Source organism: Aedes albopictus, chromosome 2 (assembly GCF_035046485.1).
Source record: "Aedes albopictus strain Foshan chromosome 2, AalbF5, whole genome shotgun sequence".
Taxonomy (NCBI): Eukaryota; Metazoa; Arthropoda; class Insecta; order Diptera; family Culicidae; genus Aedes; species Aedes albopictus.
In genome coordinates this window covers 243,571,509-243,598,463 of record NC_085137.1, presented here as the reverse complement: position 1 = coordinate 243,598,463, position 26,955 = coordinate 243,571,509, and the positions used below count along the sequence as shown (strand labels likewise).

The following is a 26,955-nucleotide window of genomic DNA, read 5'->3' as shown; positions in this document are numbered from 1 at the left end:
ATGAGTAATTCGTTCAGGTGTTTGTTTGAATCCTCAAAGGATTTTTGCCGCGATTCATTAAGAGTTTTCTCCTGGGACTTTTTTTTAATTCCATTGGTTCCGTTCGGTATTTATCAAGGGTTTCCTTTTAGAGATTACTTCAGGAATTTCTTCAAAGATTGGTTTACAAATTCGTGAAAACTTGTCTCGAGGAATTCTTCCAGGAATCGCTCCAGATATTACTTCAGAAGTTTTTCCAGATGCTGCCTTTTCCAGGAAATTTCACGAGCAATTTTTCCAAGAATTGCTCCAAGAAATTCTACTGGTTTCGTCTGGTATTCCTCAAGGATTTCCTTCAGAGATTACTTCAAATATTTCTTCAGGAATTCTTCAAGAAATTTCACTGAGAATTCTTTCAGGAATATCTCTAGCAATTTCTCCAGGAATTCATCCAGAGATTCTATCAGGAATTCCTCGATGAATTTCTCGAATAATTTCTACAAATATTCTTCTAGGAATTTCTCCACGAGTTCCTCAAAAGCTTACTCCTTGAATTCTTCCATAGATTTCCTTCACAGACTGCTTCAAGAATTCGTTTATCCCAGGGGATAGACAAAATGATCGGGACAGGCAAAATCTTCACTTTTCAAAAAATGGTCAACAAGCTGTATCTTTTCGAAAAGTGCTTCAAAAATTCTTACATTTTTACTGTAAATTGCTCAAATAGTAACCTATTAAAGGTCCTATTTTAGAAAGGTCAAACTACATGAAGTTGAAAATCTTCTAGAAAAAGGCATAATTGTTCGATAGTCAACTTAGCATTCATGACTTATATAATAAGCTTTGCAAAACGTTTGACATAAGTTAAAATTGTTCATAAGAAAACATGTTGTAGCGATTTAATTTATTACAGGTCGGACTCGATTATCCGGGTGACTCCAAAATTATTTCACCCCGGATAATCGAATCACCCGGATAATCGAGCCATGCTTCTTTTCTTTTATTTTTGATGTTCTTCAATCGAAAACTGTTCGTTAAACATAGAAGCTAACATACATAACGTTGTATTGCCTAAACTCAACGTCTAGTATTATTACAACCATGTTTTTTGAAAACGAAATTTTAGCTAAAAAATGTGAAAAAAATAAAAACAATTTTTAAATAGACGAAATCCTACTTACAGGTGTTGTATTTGATGTTTATCATATTTGTTGACATATTGTAATCTAAAAATTTGTAAACAAAGCAAAAACAAACGTTTCCCCGGATAATCGAGCCATTTTTCCCGGATAATCGAGCCCCGGATAATCGGGCCCCCGGTCAATTGAACCCCCGGATAATCGAGTCCGACCTGTATATGATTTTTTAGTAAATTGGTCTATTTTTAACATGCATCCCATAACATTTTTAATACCGTGATTTCGGGTGAAATTGATCACTTTCCACAGTTTTTGGCTTCTAATTTTTGAATAGTTATCGATATGGTCAAACTTAATGCCTTAAAACAAGTACGGCCACGAATTTCATCAGTCAACGAGGTTGAAATTTTTTCTGCAAATCATTTTATTGCAATAAATATCATTTAAAATAAAAAATCAGAAATTTAAGTTTCGGGGTGAAATTGATCAGTCAGTGAAATATCTTTGTAAGTGCTGAAAATAAATTTTCCAGCTGAATTAACCACCCCAGAATGCGAAATGCTTTTTAAAACTTATACAAGTATAGTAAATTCTTAATTATTTAAGTATAAAGTTTGATAAATTTAAAGAAAACGCCTAAAAGTATGCAATTTTCATACTAAATAAGTAATTACTTTAGCAAAAGTACAATTTTATGTATAAACTAGCTGTACCCGGCAAACTTTGTCTTGCCTACTGCGTTTTTTGAAGTTTCAAGTTTCTATCGAAGACAAAGTTCCCGGTCACAACATGTATGAAAGATCAATTTTCAAAAACTCGCATTTTTCCATGTTTTTTGCTTCATAAACCTTCCTTGGATGAAAACTAACAGAACAAATCCAAGACGACCTAAATCGGACCTTCCGTTCGCAAGTTATGCGCGGTCCCACGTATGCCACTGCATTTTTATATATATAGATATCAATATTTATAGAACTTTTGATGACGAAATCGGATTTAGCGAACACGTGGCAGCTATAAACATTCATTCGAATATTTATTTCATGTACGATACAGCTACGGTAACAAAAGTTTGAAAGGGTCTATAAAATTTGCCGAACACTCAATTTCGGAAAATATTAAATTTAATACAGAAATATGTGACTAATTAGCTGTAAAACATGTAAACTCATCATTCAATAACCCTTGAGCCAGATGATGGTCATTTTCTACAAAGTGTTTTAAGTTCAAAGCTTTATTTTTGACAAATAAAAATTGTCCTCACGTCGATCAATTTCACCCCACTGATCAATTTCACCCGAAATCACGGTACTTTCTAAATATATTTATTTTCAAGTCAATTAGAGGGAATTTAATTGAACTATAATTACCATCCTGAATTTTGAAGCGATGTCATTATTTAAAACGTAATTTGATGTTTTATTAGAAAAATATTCTATTTGCTTTTATTTTTTTTTCGTAGTTTCGTCAAAAGTTTTTCAAAATTCATTATATAAGTCATAAACGCTCAAAATTTCATTTCATTCGGTTCATTGAATCCGGAGATATGACAGTCCAAAGTTGGCTATCGGATAATTATGGGTAATTCTCGCTGAGACCGGCCCACTATTTACACCTTGTCTTCAAAAATGTTTGAGGTGCCGATTTTCTGAAAGCCCTCGCCTAAAAAGAAAGAAAAATGCATTTGGTTACTCAAATTGATGGACCCCCCGTTAGTTAGAGCCACAAAAATTTTTGCAGACCCCTCGATTTTGGTCAAATGGTGGCTCACTTAAACCGCTATAACTCGAAAGTTTCTCCAACAACTACCTCAAAACGAATTGTTGTTGAAAAGAGGAAAGATGGAGCCGCTATTTACAATAATAAAAAGTTGGGTCGGCCATATTGATTTTGGCCGCCATCTTGGATTTTTATCCCAAAACATTTTTTTCACCATGAGGGCAACCACCGATTTTCAAAATTTTTGCATCAATTGAAAGCTGGGACTTTTATACATAACATATCAAAAAATTAGAGATGTCTTTTTCTTCTTTTAAAAGTTATCTACAGTTTTGTAAATTGAGCCACGTTTTCTCCATACATTTCCATGCGCACCGGCAGAGACATGCAACAGCATCCGAGTTTACGCCTGCATGTATACACAAAGGCGCGTGCCGCAAAATTTGGCCAAATCAGAGGTTCGTTTCCGTTTTTGACTCAATGATGCGGGAATTGTTTTTATAACTTTTTTAGTGTTTTGAAAAGCTTAAACCTTCAGCTTTCCATTAGTGGGTTCAGAATTTAAATTCGTGTTCGTAAACACTGCGAAATAACGCTGCATTTATGTAAACGGCCGGCACCGGGCCCAGTGCGCAAATGTGGCATGATTTACGAAACGGCAGATAACTTTTGAAAGAAGAAAAAGACATCTCTAATTTTTTGATATGTTATGTATAAATGTCCCAGCTTTCAATTGATGCAAAAATTTAGAAAATCGGTGGTTGCCCTCATGGTGAAAAAAATGTTTTGGTATAAAAATCCAAGATGGCGGCCAAAATCAATATGGCCGACCCAACTTTTTATTATTGTAAATAGTAGCTCTACTTTCCTCTTTTCATCAACAATTCATTTTGAGGTGGTTGTTGGAGAAACTTTCGAGTTATAACGGTTTAAGTGAGCCACCATTTGACCAAAATCGAGGGGTCTGCAAAAATTGTTGTGGCTCTAACTAACGGGGGGTCCATCAATTTGAGTAACCAAATGCATTTTTCTTACTTTTTAGGTGAGGGCTTTCAGAAAATCGGCACCTTAAACATTTTTGAAGATAAGGTGTAAATAGTGGGCCGGTCTCAGCGAGAATTACCCTTATGCCTTTTTCTAGAATTTTTCTTACTTTTTCCAGAATAGCCCGATCTTTCCTAAATTTGGACCATTGATAGATTACTAGTTGAGAAACTTACAGTAAAAATGAGAACTTTTGATGTACTTTTCGAGAAGTTACAACAAGTTGACCATTTTTTGAAAAGTGAAAATTTTGCCTGTACCGATCATTTTGTCTATCTCCTGTGTCTAGGAATTCCTCTAACAGTTTATCGAGAAATTTTTCCAAGAATTTATCTGGGAATTTTTCCAGGAATTCTCATAGGGCTTCCACCAGGAATTCCATCCTGAGATTTTTTTTAGGAATTCTTCAAGACATTGAATCGAAGATTCATCCAGGGATTTCTCTAAGAATTGTTCTAGAACTTCCTGAAGGCATTTCTCTGGAAATTCCTCCAGTGATTCTTCCAGGAATTTCTTCGAGAATTTATCTAGGAATGTCTACAGGTAATTTTCTAGGGCGTTCTCCAGGAATTCCTTTATAGATTTTAGTCGATCAATGCTGAATCTTTAGAGACGTACACAGAAAAAAATATTCATGTAAAATTCAACGAGAAATCATGCACATAAAGGGAATGCTAGAGTTAGTCCATATTTACATGAGATATCATGTAAAATTACGCTACATTCGTGTAAATTTCCGCTAATAGTCACGTAACCGGTTGGAGTTCATGATGGTTTACGCGATGGTTGGCGGAAATTTACACGATGGTAATGTAATTTTACATTATATCTCATGTAAAAGTGCACTAACTCTAGCATTCCCTTTATGTGCATGATTTCTCGCTGAATTTCAATTACATATTTTTTTATGTGTACTTTTAATGTGATTATATGTAATTGATTGACAATATGTAATAATGCGTGTGATCGCAGCCCAGGAATGTTCAAATTCTTGCGCCTTTGAAATGGAAAGTAAAAACCTGCCCGGAGGTTAGTTTACGTAATATGATTTCCTCTTGCAATTATGACATAGCACCCAATCAGATAATATAACCGATGAAATTTTCCATAGATGTCAAATCACTGCTCTCAAGTTCAGTTGCAATCAACTTCAAACTTTTTTTCTCATAACATAATAACACTCTTCAAAGTACGCAGACATGCCCTCTGGGCGTTAATCCTGGCTCAACACTCTGCAATTACAGATACTCGCACGTCTTCGTTGGGCTGGAACTCTCGTTTTACTGGGCGGTGGCGCCCGTCATCGGTTGGTTTACGCGAAAAATAATCGTCAATTGGAGTGCATGTAAATCAACTTTCACCTCCTTAGGACGTTTAGAAACAGACGTGCACGTTCGACGACGAGAGCCTAATCCCGCCGCCTTTACCTAAATATCATATCGCAGATCAAGTACGACGGCCCGCATCGTAGATCTTTCGAGCCTTGTGGCTGGCGGTGGTCGAAGTGACCAGGCGAGGACGGTACCGGGCGCAATCAATCATGTATCAAAATACATGCTTTCAGCATGCACAAACAGTAAGGGTTGTGTGTGACCGATCGATCGTGCCCACAAGAAATTACGGGAGTTGCTGCAGCCTTTCAGTGCTCTCTAGTATGAGATGATGGACGTCATTCGGATTTATTGAAAACTGGATTTGAATCCAGTTTAGCACTGCTGTGCCTCAGCAGCGCCGTCCATCATAAAACCGTCCACATCGAACCGGTAAGCAACCGTTGCTGCTCGAGTGACCAGGATTTATCTGTGCATAAATCGCGCGCGCGTCCGCTCGCAGTTTGTTCAGGACGCAGAAGTTTATGAGCCCAGAGTGCCTTCTCCAGGTTTTCCCCGCGAAACTAAACGACGATGACGTCTACCGTGCAGCAATGGCTAAATCGATCGTGGATCAGACAATCGTGGCATCACGTGATGCAAACGGAGCGGTACGGCTTGGTCAGGAGTAAATCTGCGTTCACAAAAGAGCTGAAATTAAGGATTGTCTTTTTATGCTGGAGAAGAATTTTCATATGGAAGGGATTCCTTGGGGAATTCTGGGTTTAAACCCTGAAAGAATCCCGAGAGGAATCTCTGGAAGTATTCTAACTAACTAACCGCCGAGCAGGTTTGTAGCCCTTTCCATTTCAAAGGCCTGAAAATGTATACATCCATGAGCTGCGATCGTGGGAATTGTCGAAACTAAAGTGCAAACGTTTCATTACATACTTTCAATAAGGTACACCGGGACAAGTTGAAACGGGTGGGGTAAGATGAAACAGTGGATTAACATGATGTTATCTAATTATGGTAAACAAATTAAAAGTCATAACACATAGTTTTTGATTCAAACAATCATTAAATGAAGGTTAATTTTTCAAATTGAATTGAAATCTTGTTCAAAACTTCGCGTTTCATTTTGCCGCACCCTTTTCAACTTGCCCCGGTGTACCTTAATTACATTAACAGCACATTAATACGTCTCTAACGATCTAGCGACCATCGACTGTTTTCAGATAAAGAAATTCAATAAAAATTCTTGGAGAAGTATATGTAGGGGTTCTTGAAGAAGCACTTGTAGGGATTTATGGAAAAAAATCTATGGAGAAATCTGCAAATAAAAACCTGTAGGAATCTGAAAGAATTCACGTAGGGATGTCTGAAGGAATCCGTAAAGCAATTATTGTATAGAAAGGAGGAATTCCTAGGAAAGACCTCGAGAATTCTCACGACGGAATACCTGCAGCAATTTCTGCAGCATTTTCTGAATGAATTCCTGTAGGAAGGCCTGAAGGAATCCTTAGAGGAATGGCTGTTGGAATCCATGGAGAAATTTCTGGAGAAAGCCTTAGAGGGTTTCTTGTAGAAACTCTTAGATACATCCCTGAAGAAATTTCTGAAAGAATTTTTAGAGAAATTCCTGCACAAAATTCTAGATTTCTGGAGGAATCCTTAGAATAATCGCTGGAGGAGTTTCTGATGCAATCTCTTGAGGAATTCCTAGAGAAATGGGTAGAATCTATGAAGGATTTCCTGGCGAAAGCCATACAGGAATTCCAGAAGCAGTCTCTGGAGGAACTGTTGAAAGAATCTTTTGAGGAATTCCTGTAAGAATACCTGGAGAAATTCCTAAAGAAATGCCGAGTGAAAATCTAATTTAATTTACAAGTGTCTTCAGGAATTTTCCCAGGTTTCGGCAAGGAGTTCTCCAGGAGTTCCTCCAGAAATTATGCTTTGGATTCCCGCAGAAAATGATCCAGGGTATTTCCACAGAGGTGCTGCTGATTTTATCTAGGAATTCCTCTACGAAAATCTATGAACTTCCTCATGGATTATTCTATGAGTTCCCGGATAGACGAGAATATCTAAATCATATCTCAAATCGAACAACTTTTGCTGTCATAGCTCGATATGATTTTGGTGTGTTGTTCAAAAATTCAATGAATATCGCACGAATAGCTCAAAGTGATATATGATATCAGTTTTTATTCTTGTCGAAATATCTGAAAATTTCTACATAAGAACAAATTTAGCTTTTCTGCACGAAATGGAACTAACAAGGATGGAAGAAAATCACTTCTAGTGACAAATGATACAGGATACGAACAATCCAAGATTGCCTTTGCTCTTGCAGTAGCATGATGCCGACATCCTCGCCCCGTGCTTGTATCATGGGATCACAGGCAATCAAAGTTTTCGATGCACGCTTTATCATGGGATCACACGTTATCAGATCATGTTACAAGTCGCGATAAATTTTATTCAACACGATTTAAACCTTGATTCAAACCATTTATGGACCAATAAACAGAATTCATGATTGGAAACAATACATTCATTGGCATATCTTCATATTAAAGCAACAAGAATGCACAAAAAGTGAATGATTTTCGGTATTCATCATTTCGACTTCATGATAACGATCGCATCATGGCCGCACATGCCTCGCGATTCAATTTTCGCGGAGCGTGGTTTGTTATAATGCTTGACGACAAGGTTCTATCGCTGTTGCTATGATCGCGCGATGCGCTTCAACCGCGACACATTCAGGATCTTATCATGATCACTAGATTTCCATCCTTGGGAACTAATACACCCATAGAGATAGTATTCACAATAGTGAGCCACAGTTGAGCGGTAAGCATCGGCGCCTGTGAATGCTAAGGTCGTAGGTTCAATGCTGGATGTCGGCATTTTTTTTCAAGAAAAAGGTCGACAATAACTAAATATTAGGGTGCCAATGAAAATCGAATTTTCGAATTTCAAAAACGGGTAGTGCTCAAAAGTTTCGTCTCCTCAAAAAAAGTCCCCATGCAAAATTTCAGCTCAATTGGACTTCGCCAAGGGGTGGCCCAAAGCGGTCAAAGTTTGGCTGTTTTGAAACACGAAAAATATCCCAAGGTAGGGATACATGAAAATTTCGAAATCGAAAAATTTTTTTTGATGCCAAATGCCTTAAAAGTGCATGAAACGTCGAGATCTGGTGTTATCTCAAAAAAATTTTTTTGGAAAAAAAATCACTTTTTGGACTTAGAAAATTTTTGAGTTGGGGGAGTGAAATGAATTTGAAATGAAGGATTTGAATTTAGTTGCTGAAATATTCATAGCAATAGTACTGGAAAATGTCTTATATCATCGTTGGCAACTGCTAGTATATTATGTATCATATATCGTTAGGGTGGTTCACTTATTTTGCATTAGGGTGGTCCTTTTTGTAGAAAAATTTAAAAAATAAGATAATAGTATTAAAAATCTCTTATATAACTGTAAGTCATTTTCAATATTGAATATATATAATATTTCATTAGGGTGGCTCATTTATTTTCAATTAGGATGGTTCTTTAAGATGTAAATTAAGAACAAAAAAATATTTCCAGAAAATTTGCCAGTCATATTTTTGTATAGTTTAAAACCATGATCCTCTATTGGCATGTAACACTTTGTTAAAATATTCCTAGACCAACATGTGGAAAGGGCGTAACAACCATTGCGAATTTCTACTTCTCCTGTCCCTCCCGGGCGTATCACCAATTATTTATGAAATCTTTTATTTTCATTTTTAAATTTTGATCTTTTTTTTTGGGTGCTTCACTTATTTTGCATAAAAGTGGTCCTTTTTGTAGAAAAATAAATTTCAAAAAACGATAATAGTATTTGTATTTGTATTGTATTTTCCGTTAGGGTTGTTTTTTTAGGAAATTAAGATAAAAAAATTCTTCCAGAAAATTCAACCAGGTAATATTTTTCGTATAGCTTCAAGCCATGATTTCCTACAAATCTTTCGGTGACTTATCTATAATGAGATATTCTCTAATTATTATCTCTCCTCTCGTTCTATTTCATTAATCACGGCATCAATATAGTGATTAAAACCGATTTCTATCTACAGAGTTAAATATTGTGGTACGGACTACCAAAGAGATTTATTTACTAGAGAGGTTCATTTCATTGTAAGATTTTGAAAAGTTTTGTGAGACTAAATTTAAAAATTCAAGTAAATATTTATTCAGCTGTTTCTATGAGGAAGAAGAGTTTAGTTTGAAGAGTAAAACTGTTTGTTGAGCCCCTAGGATGGGGAAGTTTTTCATTAATGCGGTATTTGCAGATATAATTAAGTAACTTTTGCAATGGTCATGGCCATGGTCATGGTCATGAATACGATAAATTGTGCTAACTTTTGTTGAGCTGGCTTAGGTAACGCAAAAGTGTGTCGGTAAAGGAACATTTTTAGTGAATAAATATTTTTTCCCATCTATCTCGTATTATGGAAAGCAGTGATCATAGAGGTCTTTCTTTTGTCATCGTGTGTTTAATTCCAACGTTAAATTATTGTATGTTTTTGTTCGTCCCATCACGTTAGAGTTTAGGTTCACTCACCACTTCGGTATGCTATATGGTAATCTTGTAGCTAAAGTATATTTTGTTTAGATAGATAGAAAGCAACCTACTGTTGTTCTTTCCTCAGTAACGTAACTGTGTTTTCGGAAATGAAGCAGCCCAAGGCCAAGAATCTTTTTAGAAAAGAAAAACAAAAAACTTTTGTTGCACATCATCATCGCCTATCAAGCTGTCATAATTTGGATACGTTTAAAATCAGTTTATTATTCCTTATTTTAAACCATAATAAAGATCTGGACCAACATTTGTGTTGCGGAACAACCATTGCATACGCTTACTTTTCTCGTCCATCCTGGGCGTATCTCAATATTTTATGCAAACTTTTCCCATTAACAGATAGAGGAGAGTCAGCTCTATCTGTTACTGGTAAAAGAATCGAGGGACATAAGAAGCAGAAATTCGCAATGGTTGTTACGCCCTTTCCACATGTTGGTCTAGGAATATCTTAACAAAGTGTTACATGCCAATAAAGGATCATAGTTTTAAACTATACAAAAATATGACAGGTAAATTTTCTGGAAATATTTTTTTGTTCTTAATTTACATCTCAATGAACCACACTAATTAAAAAAAAATGAGCCACCCTAATGAAATATTATATATATTCAATATTGAAAATGACTTACAGTTATATAAGAGATTTTTAATACTATTATCTTATTTTTTAAATTTTTCTACAAAAAGGACCACCCTAATGCAAAATAAGTGAACCACCCTAACGATATATGATATATAATATGCTAGCATTTGCCAACGATGATATAAGACATTTTCCAGTACTATTGCTATGAATATTTCAGCAACTAAATTCAAATCCTTCATTTCAAATTCATTTCACTCCCCCAACTCAAAAATTTTCTAAGTCCAAAAAGTCAATTTTTTTCCAAAAAAAAATTTTTGAGATAACACCAGATCTCGACGTTTCATGCACTTTTAAGGCATTTGGCATCAAAAAAAAAATTTCGATTTCGAAATTTTCATGTATCCCTACCTTGGGATATTTTTCGTGTTTCAAAACAGCCAAACTTTGACCACTTTGGGCCACCCCTTAGCGAAGTCCAATTGAGCTGAAATTTTGCATGGGGACTTTTTTTGAGGAGACGAAACTTTTGAGCACTACCCGTTTTTGAAATTCGATGGTCAAATTTTTCCCATACATTCCATTGGCACCCTACTAAATATGCTATTGATTAGATTTTTCGCCTACTCGGGTTACTTCTGTAATTATTCTAAACATGTTTACAGTAATTCTCCTACGTTGTTCTCCATGCGTTCCTCCGAATTTTTCAGGGACTTTCCAAAGGTCCATCAAAACATTCACCAGTATTTTTTCTAAATATTCCAATAGGTATTCCTCTATGGACTTTTCTGCGAATAAAGTAATATTGAATTCTCCAGGAATTCATCCAGAGAAATCCACCCCAAAAATCTCTCCAAAAGTTACTTCGAAGATGGCTCCTGAAATGTCTGAATTAACTTCTCTACAAATTATCTCAGGGATGGAAAATGTCGCGGAATTTCATGAAAAAAATGTCATGACGTTTTTCTATTTACATCACTTCCTTTGCAAATTTCTGTTCGTACGCATTACAAGTTCATAATGCTGATTAGTTATGGATAATCAATGATATCGTCGATTAACATTTTCTACTGCAGTGTGCAGTGTAATTAGCAAATGACGAAATGACATTTTTATGACATTTCCCATCCCTGCTTAGGAATTCTTCCATAGGTTTCACAAAAATGTGCTTCAGGGATTGTTTTAAGAGTTGTCGAGTAAAATTCTTGAGTAATTTATCTTGTAATATCAATATCATTAAAACAATTATTGATTTTTCCAGGAAGTTGCTTAAAAATCCTACATTTTTTTCCAAAGATTCTTGTACAGTTTATTATAAAATTCCTAGTTTCATGCAAAGAAATGAAACTGTACAGGCAGACGTCACCAGTCCAAAACCAATGCTGACATCATTCATTGATGCAAGCACATTCACCATCATCGCCTTGGGTCCTCCAACGAACGGCAAGCAATCATATCGACGAAACACCCGACTGAGAAGTAATCATAATAAATGCCTCCCAAAACATCCTCCTCCGTTCAACCGTGATCGTAGACGTCAGTTTTTTTTTCTTTTATTTTTGTGGTCGAAAGCCAGTCTGACTCAGTCACCAGCCAGCCAAACAGCCCGTTAAAACCCTCTAGGCGCGCAAAGTTGAGAAAGGAAAGGTGCAACAACTTGCAGAAAAAATAAATCGTTCGCCTAATTGAAAGTCTGTTTTCATTGAGTTTTCTCCCGAATCCATACCCATATATTTAATGTGCGCTCGTCGTCGTCTGCCAGTCTCCCAGCCCAGCATCCTTTAGAGAGGAAGGCGGGTTGCGGTCGTCTGAACCGTTTATGGTGGAAACACATACAGAAACGGTGATATAGCTTCAATTCCCATGCAGATTCGTGTCTTGCAATCATAAAATCAGCTGGGTGATAAATGATTTTTCGAGATGGAGGTTGAGCCTGGTCGAAAGGTAATCTTGACATCCAAAAAACTTGACTTAACCCTCTAATACCCAAATTTTTGATTTTGATCTAAATATCATTTTTCGTCATCTAAAATCGATTTAAACATGTTTTGGAAGGTGATTCTTTTTAATTCTTGATTTCGTGAATTTCAGTTTTTAATTTTTCTAATTTTTGTTTTTGAACATCCCCACACTTTTATATTTTTCCTGGAAGCCAATTTGGGGAACGGATTTTTTGAGATGAAAACATTTTGAGATTTTATGATTATTGTTGAAATAATATTATTTTAATTTTTTTTCACAGAAAATTTTATTTTCCGTGTAATTTTAAGAAAAATAATTTTAGAGATTCCCTTAAACTATTAAACAAGGATAAAATGATTTTGGAAAAATTCAAAATATGTTAATTGTAGCGATTCAATACAAAATAAACAATGACTTCTAAAAGATGACTAAAACATCAATTTTACAATGATTTTAAAAAAATGTAAATATGCTTTAAAATACACCAAAAAATATTTTGAGATATGCAGAACAGTCATATATATCAGCCAAAAATATAAACAAATTGATTTTCCACGAAACAAAAATTACAAAAATGCTCAAACTATACCCCGTCTAAAGGCGGGATTGGGTATTAGAGGGTTAATATTTTGGGAAAAGTTGAGAAGCTGGCTTTGTTTTTGGTTGGGGCATTACGCCAAGAAGAGGGTGTCTATTGTAGGTGTAGCCAAATGATGGACCATCATTATGACAAGAATGTGAATAATGTAAATAATACAGGGGATAGACAAAATGATCGGGACAGGCAAAATTTTCACTTCTCAAAAAATGTTCAACTAGCTGAAACTTTTCGAAAAATGCATCGAATATTCTCAAATTTTTACTGTAAGTTCATCAACTAGTTGTGTATCATTGGTACAAATTTGGGAAAGATCGGGCCATTGTCCACGAAGTTATAAAGATTCTTGAAAAAGGTAAAATTATTCGATAGCTAACTTTGTGCTATTATTTCTCCGGATTTAATGAACCGATTGCAATGAAATTTTGAACATTCATGACTTATATAATGAACTCTGAAAAACATTTGACTTAACTTTAAATTTTCAACAAGAGAAAAAGTTATTGCGATTTTATTTTTTTCACGATTTTTTAGCAAATTGGTCTATTTTTAATATGTTTTCCATTACTTTTTCAATTTGTTGGTGGCTATGTTGTTACTTTCTTTCAAAACACATTCGTATATATGTCAATTAGAAGGAAGTTAAATGAACTAAAATTTGCAGCTTGAATTTTGAAACGATGTTGAAGTTTGGATAGATTGGCGTTTTATTAGAAAAATAATCTAATCGTTATAATTTTCTTCCGTGTTAAAAATTGTAAGTTAAGTCAACGGTTTTTCATAGCTCATTATATAAGTCATAAATGGTCAAAATTTTATTGCATTCGGTTCATTGAATCCGGAGATATAACAGCTCAAAGTTGGCTACCGGGTAATTTCACCTTTTCGAAGAATCTTTATAACTTCGTGGACAATGGCCCGATCTTTCCCAAATATGTACCACTTATGCACAACTAGTTGATGAACTTACAGTAAAAATTTGAGAATATTTGATGCACTTTTCGAAAAATTACAGCCAGTTGAATATTTTTTGAAAAGTGAAAATTTTGCCTGTCCCGATCATTTTGTCTATCCCCTGTATAATGGAGAAAAATATTACAACATGGAACGAACTCACCAATTTGTCTCTATTATCGAAAATAGGACTGTCTACCACCTAAAATTAAAACAGCATGACATCGGTAAGAGCTTCGCATGTCGTCAAGTAGATTGGTGCGACGAATCGCTTCAAATGATAGATTCTTTTATTTCTCAGCTTCAAACGTAAAAATGGCCGAGCTAGTCTGCGTCTACATCCTGTGCCCGTGGTTGCTGTTCGTCGTCTACGTAGTGCTGTCCATGAACGGACTAATCTGACAGCCACTCTTGGACATCTTCTGTAAGCCGTCGAATACATCCAGCGACCACGTTCCGTATTTCGAAAACATCCTGGCTTTCGTCATACAAGTGTGAACCAAATGGAAGAAAGTGTTTTATGATCCAAATGCGATAACCTCGGCCCAATCGAGCAGTTGGAAATATTAAATGCCCATCATCGGCGAATCTGGCGCAGACCTCGGGGTTGCCGAAGTGTACGTGGATTTGGTCGCTATCAATACGTGATGGAAGGTGTGTAGCAGGGGCATGGCCGCTGCCGAATCATGAATTGCATTTTTTTTGTGAGTGAGAAGTGAAGCCTAGTGAATGTTTTATTGCCCAGTTTTGTGTGCGATCGACAAATAAAAATATGCTTTGTCCGGCGCGAGCATTCCGACGGTTCCATCGATATCAGTGATTTATTGGTTGCGGCCGTGTAACTTCGAATCGAACTGAAGGCTTCTTTCGTTGATTCGTTCGTACGTTTGCTGGATTGCATTTCGCGCGCCAAGTTTGCTTCTGGCCCAGTTTTCGAATCCGCATTGAAGTGGCAAATCGACGAAATTGTCGACGGTAGGCAAATTGAATTCGACCGGCGAAATCGCCGGTGTGCGGATGATGAAGCGTGCAGTGTAATTTTTGCTGGCGAAAATTGATTTTACGGTGCGTTCGTTTCCTTTGGCATTGCTGGCGGAGCGCGTTTTTTTTTGTATTGGTTGTACGCATAAACATAGAAGACGCAACGCTGAAGAAGGTAGGTTTTCTTTTATTGTATTTTTTGTATTTTGCGGGTACGACTTGAATGGTATTTACGACACACAATATTGAAGGTTTTTTTTTTCTTGTACCGACTTTTCGAGCCCTTTAAGCAGAATATCCTACAGACTTTTTTTTTGTTTTGGCTTGAACTGTATCTATCATTTTTGACGCTCAATACGTCTAGTTTTAAAAACAGCTGCCATCGGCTCCGTTATGCTTGTTGACACTTGAGCCTGAAGAATAAGTTTAGTTAAAATTTAAATTGAAAAAATGGATTAATATGGATTCGAACTAAGAACCGAAGTGAGAAACGAATTATGAATCTAACTGAGAATATAACTGAAAATCGAACTGAGAGTCGAGTCGACAATCAAATTGAGAATCGAACGGACAATCGAAATGATAGAACTCGGAGTTAGTTATACTGACTATCGAAATGAGAATCTAATTGAAAATTAAAATGAATATGCAACTAAGAGAGAAACGAACCGAGAATGGAACAAAGGATTGCGCTGATAGAATCCAGCCAATAACCAAATTGAGAACATGACTGAGTTTCTAACTGAAAATTTTAATGAGAATCGAAAAAAAAATCGCACTGAGAATCCAGCTGTGAATCGAACAGGCAATTTAACTGACAATTTTACAGAAAATGGAATTGAGAGTCCCAGAGAATCTGAGAACTGAGAATCACACTGAAAATCAGACTGAGAATCGAACTAACAATCGCATTGGGAACAGAACTAAAATTGCAATGAGAATCGAATAGAAAGGATATTTTTCACACATTTGTTACCGAGAAAAATCTAATGGTCTCGCCAAAATTTCTTAACTAATCTTATTAAACTGTTTTTTTTTTAACAATAGTTGCAATTCAATGACCGACTCGACTTGAACACAGCTGACCCAACATCTGTCGAATGTATTATCTTATTTGACATTGACTTGCCATGCACATTCCGCCGTATACTGTAGCTCAGATAGAAAAAAAAAAACAGAAACCTCTAGAAGACTGACCACTGCGCTATTGAACCATGAACCAGCCATGTCCAAAACCGTAGCATGCCCACAAAAAAGCCCTATTGCCTCATCGAGTGTCTGTCTATATTCAAAAGAGCCAACCCAGCACCATTGGATATTGATTTGCTCCGGAGGTTACGAAACTACTTCAGAGCTCAAATAGTCCGTCATCATCGTCGGTCGAACCACAAGAAAACGAAAATGGGCCGGCTGTAGAGTCTAGACAACCTCTCTCCAAGTCTAGCTAGACGATTCGGAAGAAACGCGTTGAGGGTCACGGTTCCATCGGCAACCAATGATCTGACGGGCTCGCTGGCCACCAAACAACTCGACGTCGCGTCGTCGTCGATCTCAAACTTCAAAGCGAAGTGGCTGTAAAGTGCGTGTAGTAATTTGATGGCCAAGTAGGATCTTTTTTTTTTGCCGGTGCACCGTACCGTCGAGCTGGGGATGCGAATTTTTTGAAGGCGGACAAAGGCCCACACACTGCTGGTCTAGTGGTGGTACGGACTTTCACAACATTTGCAGGGGAGTTGCGCTACGCACGATTCCCGTTTATTTACGCTATGATTGAAGTGGGCTTCTTCGACTATAGAGAAGGATTAGAAAGTTCCGATAGTGCCTTATTGTTGAGGTAGGTTTTTTTTATGTGAAATCGACTAGGTTAGAAATTTGCATTGTGATCTCCATTTTCAATTAGTCACCTTTCAGTTTTTTTTTTTTCAGTTGTAATATATGTACTTTTCTCATTCTCAGTTCTAATATCTGTACTTTTCACAATGCTTTTTAATTTCTTAGTTCTATTAGCAATCCGGTTTGATTTTCATTATCATTGCTGGTTCTCAGTTTAATTTTAAATTTGATTATTCGTTAAAACATATTTTTTACGTAATTATCAATTTCTTTTTCAACTCGATCCTTATTTGAATTATCAATTTAAATTTCAGTGTTCGAGTTTCAGTTCTACCGTCTGCTCAACATAGTGATTCTCATTTCAGATTAACAATTACCTAATCTGTTTCCAGTTGCAAGTTCGATCCTAGTTCGATTTTCAACATTTGTCTGAAAATATAAATATGTTTGGCCATTCTATCCTACACGTAGTTTAGGATTACGTAACAGTATCTCGAAGAGCCTTTATCTCCTAGCAATACGATACTGGATATTCTAGCAACACGATATAGGTTGAGTCATACCACCTGTCGATAACACTCTCTGAATCATTATGCACGCTACTGCCTTGTGTAAAATAAGGTACAACGTATAACGTAATTTCATCATCATCATCGCCATCTACTCGATACAAATCACGCTTTGTTGGCAAATTTAAAGAAGCTCGCTACTCCTCGGTGCCGCCTTCTTGTGTTTCATTATCGATGCACTAATTTGCATTGTCCACTGGGCGACACGTGTTGGACTTTATGTCGTTGTTCTAAATCAGCTATATACAGTACCTGATCAAATGTAGTAAGGGCTTGTTCACAAATGTCATAACGCTGGAGGGGGTGGGTGGGTGTACTTCATGGTGTTACAGCTCGAACAAAAAAATTTTCTTCCCATATAAACAATGTTACGAAGGGGTGGGTGGGTGTCAAAAAAGGCAAATTTTGGCGTTATGACATTTGTGAATGAACCCTAACATACTTAGAGTAAGGTGGGACAAAAGTTCGACCGTAGTTTTTTTTTTTTCAAAAAATCGAAGCCGATAAAAATAAATGAATAATACCGTGTGGTGATACTACCATCCATTCACTAAAATTATGCTGAACAAAGTTACGCCAAATGTCTTTTTAATTTTGAGTTACAACACTTTTCGTATGTGTGTGTCTAATTATGACTCTTGCTCCACCACTGGGGCAAAAGTTTGAATCTAGTGTATGTTAAATTTCGCTAACCGTAGCACACTATTTTGATACTTTGGCAATAGGAATACCTATCCGGTCACTACAACCCTCAATAACGAAGCTGACGTTGATGACGCCATTCGGTTCCTGACAACAACGTTACTAGACGCTGAAGCTGTTTCGATTTCGGAAGTCCAGAAAAATACCTACAAAGTAGCGGAAATTCCAGAGACTACACGTAGATTGATCGCGCTGCGGAACAAACGCCGGCGGCAGTGGTACAGAAGAAGGGATCCTATTTACCGGGACATTGTGCTAGCGCTAAACCGTAGAATCCGAAAAGAATGTGATCAGGCGAATTACAGCAGATTCAGCGAGACTCTTCGTTCGTTGAACCGAGCTCGCGACGCATTGTGGAAAATAACAAAGGCTTTGCGGAAGTCGACCAAGTGCAATCCACCATTGCGCCAAGATGACAGTAGTAGTAGTAGTAAAATCATTCTTTATTTTTCGTTTCAATTTTGTGGGATTACAACAGATTTTACATGAGTGGTCAGCCTTAAATGGCTCTTCATCTCTGAATGAAAGTGTAATTGTGGTTACAAAGTTGTATATGTGTTGGCATTAGCCTATGTAGTTGTTGTTGTTAGTACAACGAGTTTCCTTTTTTTTTTAATTTTTTAATTTGTTAATTTTTTATCCTACCTATTTTAAACCAGTTTTGGGGGACCGGTGTTCGAATCAAGCAGATCTACTGGCTCTAGAACACATTTTCTATAACGAAAAGCCCCAGGGTGTAGATCTGCTCGATTTTGGACTTGCAGGTTTGCAGTCGGGGCATTAGTTGCTGGAACATGGGAACCAGCTAAGTAGCCGTGAAGAGGGCGCTTCGGTCATCCACGGGGGTTGTTTCATTCGCAGCCTGTCGCCGCAATCCGGGTGCAATTGTCGGCCATTGGGTGGAAGTCGACTGTTGAGCTTCAGGTCCAGGTACCGTATTCGCGGGGGCCAACGGACGTTGGGGGTGTAGTGATGGGAAGTTCCGCGTGTTTAGAGCCGTTGGAGAAGGACCCCTATTCGGCTGGTGGTTTGTCGACGCTCGCTTGCGAGCGGCGATGATTTCCGTACGCTTTGGGCAATCCTTCTATTTGGCTTGGTGCTCGCCATCGCAATTGGCGCATTTTGGTAGCTCCCCGTTGCACCTTTCGGCTTGGTGGTAACCGCCGCAGTCCACGCAGCGTGTAGCCATACGGCAGTTCTTGATGCCATGGCATCGCATACACTGGGTTACGTCGCGGTGTACCGGCCGCGGCCGACACCGCTCCCAGCTGATTTGGCAGTCGTTATAGGTCTTAACCTTCTGGAGTTCCTTAAGCGTCGCGGATCCACGCTCGAGATGGATGAGATACGGCTGGTCTCGATACTTCCGCGTAGTATCACGCCGGGTGATTTTATGGACGACGAGTGGCTGCAAACCGTTCTCCTCCAGGTCCTCTTTCAGCTTCTGAAGGTTCAGATCCTCGAGGCCACGAAGCACCACTTTCAGTGGCCTTGATGCGGGGTCATCATGGGTGTAGTCAAATATAATAAATTAAGAATATGACCCACTCTGGCGCTGAATTGGCGAACGCATTTTACCGACAGCAGCGACACGCTTGACTCGCGGTCGAACTAATTACTGCCGCAAACCGACGGGTGGCTATGATTGAAAAAGAAAAGGATAAACAACGAAAATTTTGAACGAGCTCCAGACGTCATTTTCTTGGTGCTCCGCAGTGCGTCGTCCAAGTGTGTGGGATACATCAATGCAATTTTTTGTGGAAGTTTGTCACGTTGGGTTACATTGGGTGATTAAACCTAGAAAGTGCATACATTGGGTAACGTTGGGTCGCTTACTAAACATTAACATTGTTTTAACAGAAAAAAGCTCTTCCAGCCCATGTTCCACAAGGGTTTCCCCCTTGAGACAACTTTATCTTTGGTGTAGTGGTCGACCCATTCTGGTTCGACGAAGTATCTCAAAGCCCGGTAGTAACAGGCTTTTGACTCGAAGTTGAGCTTGACTCCCCCGGAGCACATCCGGAATGTGCATGTGGCGGGTTCATCTCGCTCGAGTAGCAGGGGCCGCAGGAACGCCGGGTCCTTGCCTGGGACGTAGATCGGCGGGTACTTCTCCTTCCGCTGGATTTTCTCTTGAGCTGGCGGGGTGCCGGATGCACCATCCTCCAGTGCATGATACTTGTTGCTTTGGAGCAGTTTTTCTTGCTGAAGTTGTTCAATCGGCGAGACGTCGGTTGAATCTATCTTCTTCTTCTTGTGCGCCCGGCTGGACGATGGAGAGCGATTGGCGGGATGCTTCGGAGCACCGCTGATTTGTTTCCCATCCTTGTTGGAGCGTTTTGTCAGGTTCATCGGCGGGCCACCCGCCGAATCACCCATACTGGGGTTCGAGACGCGAGAAGAACTCGACACCGTAAAGGCTTGAAAGGATCGAACAGATCGCAGACAACTTTACTAGCATCCGCTCCCAACGGGTGAATCCGATTTCTCCTCTAGAGAAAGCGAAACTTCTGGCAAGGAGTTTCGCGAAAGCGCAGACTAATCAGCTGCCAGACGATCCTGAAACAGTCACAGCCGTAAATAGATCAATCGCTCATATCGATCAGACTGACTTGACAGGAGGTCATCCGTGGCTGATTCGTCCAAAGGAAATAGCTCAAATCATACGAAGACTCAAATCAAAAAAGGCTCCTGGTCAGGATAAAATTCGAAACTGTTTGCTCAAGAAGTTACCTCGTAAAGTCCTCATATTTCTCGCATAAATCTTCTCTGCATGTATTCGCTTTGGATATTTTCCAACCAGTTGGAAACACGCCGTGGTAGTCGCCCTTCCGAAACCGAATGAAGACTCCTCGATTCCATCCAACTACAGGCCGATCAGCCTGCTATCATCCCTCAGTAAACTACTGGAACGGGTGATTCTTCAACGCCTCCAGCAACATTTGGAGAATACACGGATTGTCCCCGATGAGCAGTTCGGTTTCAAAATAGGCCACTCCACCAACCACCAACTTACCCGGCTAGGGAAATCCGTACCAACTTCACGCGAGGAAAGTCCTCCGGTATGGTGCTTCTAGATGTTGAAAAAGCGTACGACTCAGTATAGCAGGAAGCAATCCTACACAAGATGCTGCAAGGAAACTTTCCAACGTACCTATTGAAAATAATCTGCTCATTCTTGTCAAACCGATGCTACCATGTGTCTGTTGATGGACATTCTTCAGATCGACACGAAATACCATTCGGTGTACCACAAGGGGCTGTGCTAAGCCCCACGCTGTACAATATTTTCACCGCCGACTTGGTCCAGTTGGATGATGTCCAATTACTATCTTTTCGCTGACGACACTGGTTTTATCGCTTCGGGCTCCGATCCAGCTATAGTGATTACCAAATTGCAAGCAGCCCAAAACGCAATCGAAAGGTATCAAAAGAAATGGAAGATTAAATCCAATGCTGACAAATCTCAGGCAATCTTCTTTACCCGGAAACGAAGTCTTCGAAAACTTCCGAGAGACGAGATCACAGTTTGGGATCGCCAAGTTCCTTGGTTAGACGACGTAGGATATCTGGGCTTAACCCTAGACCAGAAACTGACTTTTGCCACACATATAGAAAATGTTTTGAACAAGTGTGACAAACTCATTAGAATGCTCTACCCGTTGATAAATCGCAGTTCGCACCTGGACATAAACTCTAAGCTGTTGCTGTATAAGACGGTGTTCAAACCAGCGATGACCTACGGTTTTCCAGCATGGCATAATTGTGCAGCTACTCACAAGAAGAAGCTCCAGAAAAAGTAGAATAGAATATTAAAAATGATGCTGAACTTGAATGCGTTCCACTCAACTGATGACGTTCATAGGGCTGCCAAAATAGGACGAATCGACGATTGGTTCCAGCGTGTGCTCCCAAGGTTTTGGATGGGATGCGCCTCTTCAGCAAATCCGCTGCTACAACAACTAGCTACATAACTGTGATATTAGGTTAAGAAATACTTTCCTCCAACTATACCAACACTTTTGCTACTTCAAAGGTTTTTTTTTTGTACTTTTTTCTTTTATTTGATTTTTGAAGTTGTTTGTTAAGCGCTAGATTGCAAAAATTGAATTATATAGCTGTTGAAAGGTAGTCCATATCTCAGCTCGGGAACATTATTTGCACTTATATACTACGGAATAAATACTGAAGAAATAAATAAATAAATAAAAAATAGGAATACCTGAAACCAATTTATGTTTGATGTTGAAACTGGAATGCACATTAAAGTTCGATCTGGATTCTACCCAAATCAGGGTTAAATTTACTACACCAAAAATTAGTAGTTTCCCGACAAATTTAGATAAAACAACATTTTTTTTCAACTTCGATCGAATTTCCTCACTTATTCCATAATTTTTAAAGATAATATCTACATTTTGCAGAATGTTATGTTTTCACCTAGCAGACCCGCCTCTTTCGGGAGACAAAGCGCCGCCTGGAAGAAGCGGAGTGCGAAGAAATGGAACTGCTGTGCCGTTCCCAAGAAACACGGAAGTTCTACCAGAAGCTCAACGCATCCCGCAACGGCTTCGTGCCGCGAGCTGAAATGTGCAGGGATAAGGACGGAGGCCTCTTGACGGACGGACGTGAGATGATCAAAAGGTGGAAGCAGCACTTCGACGAGCACCTGAATGGCGAAGAGAATGTAGGCACGGAGGACCAAGGCAGCGGAGGAAATGACTATGTTGGTGCAGCAGAGGACGGGAACGAACCAACTCCCACGCTGAGGGAAGTTAAGGATGCCATCCACCAGCTCAAAAACAACAAAGCGGCTGGTAAGGACGGTATCGCAGCGGAACTCATCAAGATGGGCCCGGAAAAGTTGGCCACCTGTCTGCACCAGTTAGTAGTCAAGATCTGGGAAACCGAACAGCTACCGGAGGAGTGGAAGGAAGGGATAATCTGTCCCATCCACAAGAAAGGCGACAAGTTAATGTGTGAGAACTTTCGAGCGATCACCATTTTGAATGCCGCCTACAAAGTGCTATCCCAGATCATCTTCCGTCGTCTTTCACCTAAAGTAAATGAGTTCGTGGGAAGTTACCAAGCCGGTTTCATCGACGGCCGGTCGACAACGGACCAGATCTTCACCGTACGGCAAATCCTCCAGAAATGCCGTGAATACCAGGTCCCAACGCATCACCTGTTCATCGACTTCAAAGCGGCATACGACAGTATCGACCGCACAGAGCTATGGAAAATTATGGACGAGAACAGCTTTCCCGGGAAGCTGACTAGACTGATAAGAGCAACGATGGACGGTGTGCAGAACAGCGTAAGGATTTCGGGTGAACTATCCAGTTCATTCGAATCTCGACGGGGACTACGACAAGGTGATGGATTTTCCTGCCTACTATTCAACATCGCCCTGGAAGGTGTTATGCGACGAGCCGGGCTCAACAGCCGGGGTACGATCTTCACGAAATCCAGCCAATTTGTATGTTTTGCGGATGACATGGATATTATTGCTAGGACATTTGGAACGGTGGCAGAACAGTACACCCGCCTGAAACGTGAAGCAGCAAAGGTCGGACTGGTGGTGAATGCGGCTAAGACAAAGTACATGCTGGTAGGTGGGACTGAGCGAGACAGGACAAGCCTTGGCAGCAATGTTACGATAGACGGGGACACTTTCGAGGTGGTAGAAGAATTCGTCTACCTCGGTTCCTTGCTAACGGCTGACAATAACGTGAGCCGTGAAATACGAAGGCGCATCATCAGTGGAAGTCGTGCCTATTATGGGCTCCAGAAGAAACTGCGGTCAAAAAAGATTCACCCCCGCACCAAATGTACCATGTACAAGACGTTAATAAGACCGGTGGTTCTCTACGGGCACGAGACGTGGACGATGCTCGAGGAGGACATACAAGCACTCGGAGTTTTCGAGCGACGGGTGCTAAGGACGATCTTCGGCGGCGTGCAGGAGAACGGTGTGTGGCGGAGAAGGATGAACCACGAGTTCGCTGCACTTTAAGGCGAACCCAGCATCCAGAAGGTAGCCAAAGCCGGAAGGATACGGTGGGCAGGGCATGTTGCAAGAATGCCGGACAACAACCCTGCAAAGTTGGTGTTTGCTAACCATCCGGTTGGTACAAGAAGGCGTGGAGCGCAGAGAGCACGATGGGCGGACCAGGTGGAGCGTGATCTGGCGAGTGTTGGGCGTGACCGACGTTGGAGAGCTGCAGCTGCAAATCGAGTATTATGGCGGCAAATTGTTGATTCAGTATTATCATGAATTTGATGTTAACTAAATAAATGAAAAAATGAATCCTAGAATATGCTGAAAGGGAAATTTCTAGAAGCTTCCTTGAATGCTAATGCATCAATACATATGTGAAATATTTCACTCAGCATGGGGCATCTCTTGGGAAAGCGCCAGAAGGTATACTATTATGTGTCCAACCTTGGTTAGTATTTGACTGTTATAGGGTGCTAATTCATGGAATGAAAGAAACTTCTAGATATTTATGGATTGATGCCGTAATGCAACGATGCATCAATGTAAAAATACAAAAATGCATCAATGAAACGATGCAATAATGCAGACTGTTCAAGAAATTTATTCATATTTGAAATAGAAACCTCTCGAATATTAACATCGACTATCTTGCAGGAGCGAAGTTTCATCGATATTAAAACAGAAAAATCTCGAACACTCTTGGAACATTCTGGAACAACCTCATCTTCCTTCCTTATTCTTTCTCTACTTTTTTTCTCCTTATTCTTTCTCCAGATCATACAATGCTGCTGTACCAACCATTGCACGATACGTAAAATATTACAGCGAAACTTTGCTAAGCGTGACGGGAGGACAGACAACTCCGGAATTTATTTCATACATCCATATGCCGTTTTAGATCTCATTTAGAACATTTTCATCCATTAAACTGCCGTGAATCGCAAGTCAGTCCCATCTGCAAAAAGTAGGCATTGAGAAAATGGACTCTGAAGTTTTCAAATTCGAATTCAATGTAAAACTTCAAAAAATCGCCATGAATTGAAAACTTCTGAGATCATCATGAAACTTTCACACATTGATTCAAACGTGAAAACATAACAGTGAAAAATATAAAACTGACTAAAACAATGTTAGGTTTTGTACTGGAGGGTACATTAGTTCGTAATGGGACTGACTTGCGATTACATTTCATTGTGGGACAATTTGACTTGGTATTGTTTTTCAATTTTACTGAACAAATTATATATTTTTATTCACGCAGCTGAAAGATCATCCGAAGAAAGATCGAAAATGGCTATTAACTCATTTTTGCCCAAAATGCAGATGGGACTGACTTGCGATTCACGGCAGTAAAGAGATAACAATTTCTAGAAGCTTCCTCTGAAGCCATTGTATCAATGCGAAACATTTTACTCAGCATTGTACTAATCAGAAGCGCCAGAAAGTATAATATCATGTATACGCCTTGTGATTGTCAACGACTGTTATAGGGTTGTTGTCCATTGAATGGAAGAATATTCTAGAAATCACAAACGCCAGAAGATATACTTCCAAGTACACAACTGAAATGGAAAGAAACTTCTAGAAGCTTATCCGAAACTGAGATTTTTTTTAATTTTATTTTACCCACCGTAATAAAGGGTGATACGATCAAAATTTGGTCAAACAATTTGTTTCATAACTTGAAACTGCGTACACCAAAACAGCTGTACCAGTAATGGTACTTTATATGTAGCTTATACCATAAAATTTTCATCAAAATTGGTTTAGTATTTGCGGAGATATTGTGAATCCTGAAAACTGCAATTTTAAAATTTTGTACAAAGAGGATTAAAAAATAAGAACACATTTTTACTCTTTTATTTATAGAGCCAGAAATACTGAACCATTTTCAATGAAAATTTTTCTGTATGTAAAGTATACATATCAAAATGTTGTGTAAAAATTTCATTCAATTTGATCCAGTCGTTACAAAGTTATATTTGTTTAGGTGGTCAAATTTTGTCAAATTTTGTCAAGTCAAGTAAAATTTTGGCCACACAATTTTTTTCATAACTTAAGATTGCGTACACCAAAACAGATAATTTTTGGATTAGTAATGGTACATTATATGTAGCTTGTACCATAAAATTTTCATTAAAATCGGTCTAGTATTTGCGGAGATATTGTTGAACCCTGAGATCTGCAATTTTAAAATTTTGTGCAAAGAGGATTCACACATTTTTACTGTTTTATTTATAGAGCCAGAGATACTTAACCGATTTCAATGAAAATTTTTCTGTATGTGTAGTATGCATATCAAAATGTTGTGTGAAAATTTCATTCAATTTGATCTAGCCGTTACAAAGTTATATTTGCTTAAGTGGCACCCGGTCAGTTTTTTTCAGTTTTATTCAAACTACTACAACTTTGAAAGTATTCATACAAAATGGCTCAAAATTTTACTAAGAACATATTTACATAATAGTATTATACTGTAAAATTTTGATAAAAATCGGAGCAGTATTGGTAGTTCTATAATCAAAATTGTGCTTTACCAACCTTAAATTTCCGAATATTTACTATGGAGCGCCTTTGTACAAAATTATAAAAAGGTAGGTCGATGGTTTTATCTATATATCAACCATTACTTAATCGATTTTGATGAAAATTTTATGGTATAAGCTACATATAATGCAGCATTACTGGTCCAAAAATTAGCTGTTTTGGTGTACGCAGTCTAAAGTTATGAAAAAAATTGTTTGAGCAAATTTTGACCGTATCACCCTTTAAATGAATGTTTGGGGTTCATATAGCCGAAGCAGAAAACTCGCAGGTATTCGGCAAAACCATGCTGAGGGTGAATGGTTCGATTTACAGTTGTATTTGGAGCTTTTCGCAATAGAAATTGACTTGAATGAAGAACTACTGCAAAAGATTCTTTCATTTTTTTCTGGAACGTCCAGAAACTTTCGGGAAGTTCTG

At 38.6% G+C, this 26,955-nt stretch overlaps 1 long non-coding RNA gene across 1 annotated transcript in view; it reads left to right on the top strand.

The window, feature by feature from the left end:
- LOC134287991 (uncharacterized) overlaps positions 1 to 26,955 on the top strand; it is a 92,120-nt gene that overhangs the window by 9,486 nt on the left and 55,679 nt on the right. Inside the window, exon 2 of the long non-coding RNA XR_009997674.1 lies at positions 14,207 to 15,061. This is a non-coding gene — a long non-coding RNA (uncharacterized LOC134287991). The remainder of the gene's footprint in view (positions 1 to 14,206; positions 15,062 to 26,955) is intronic.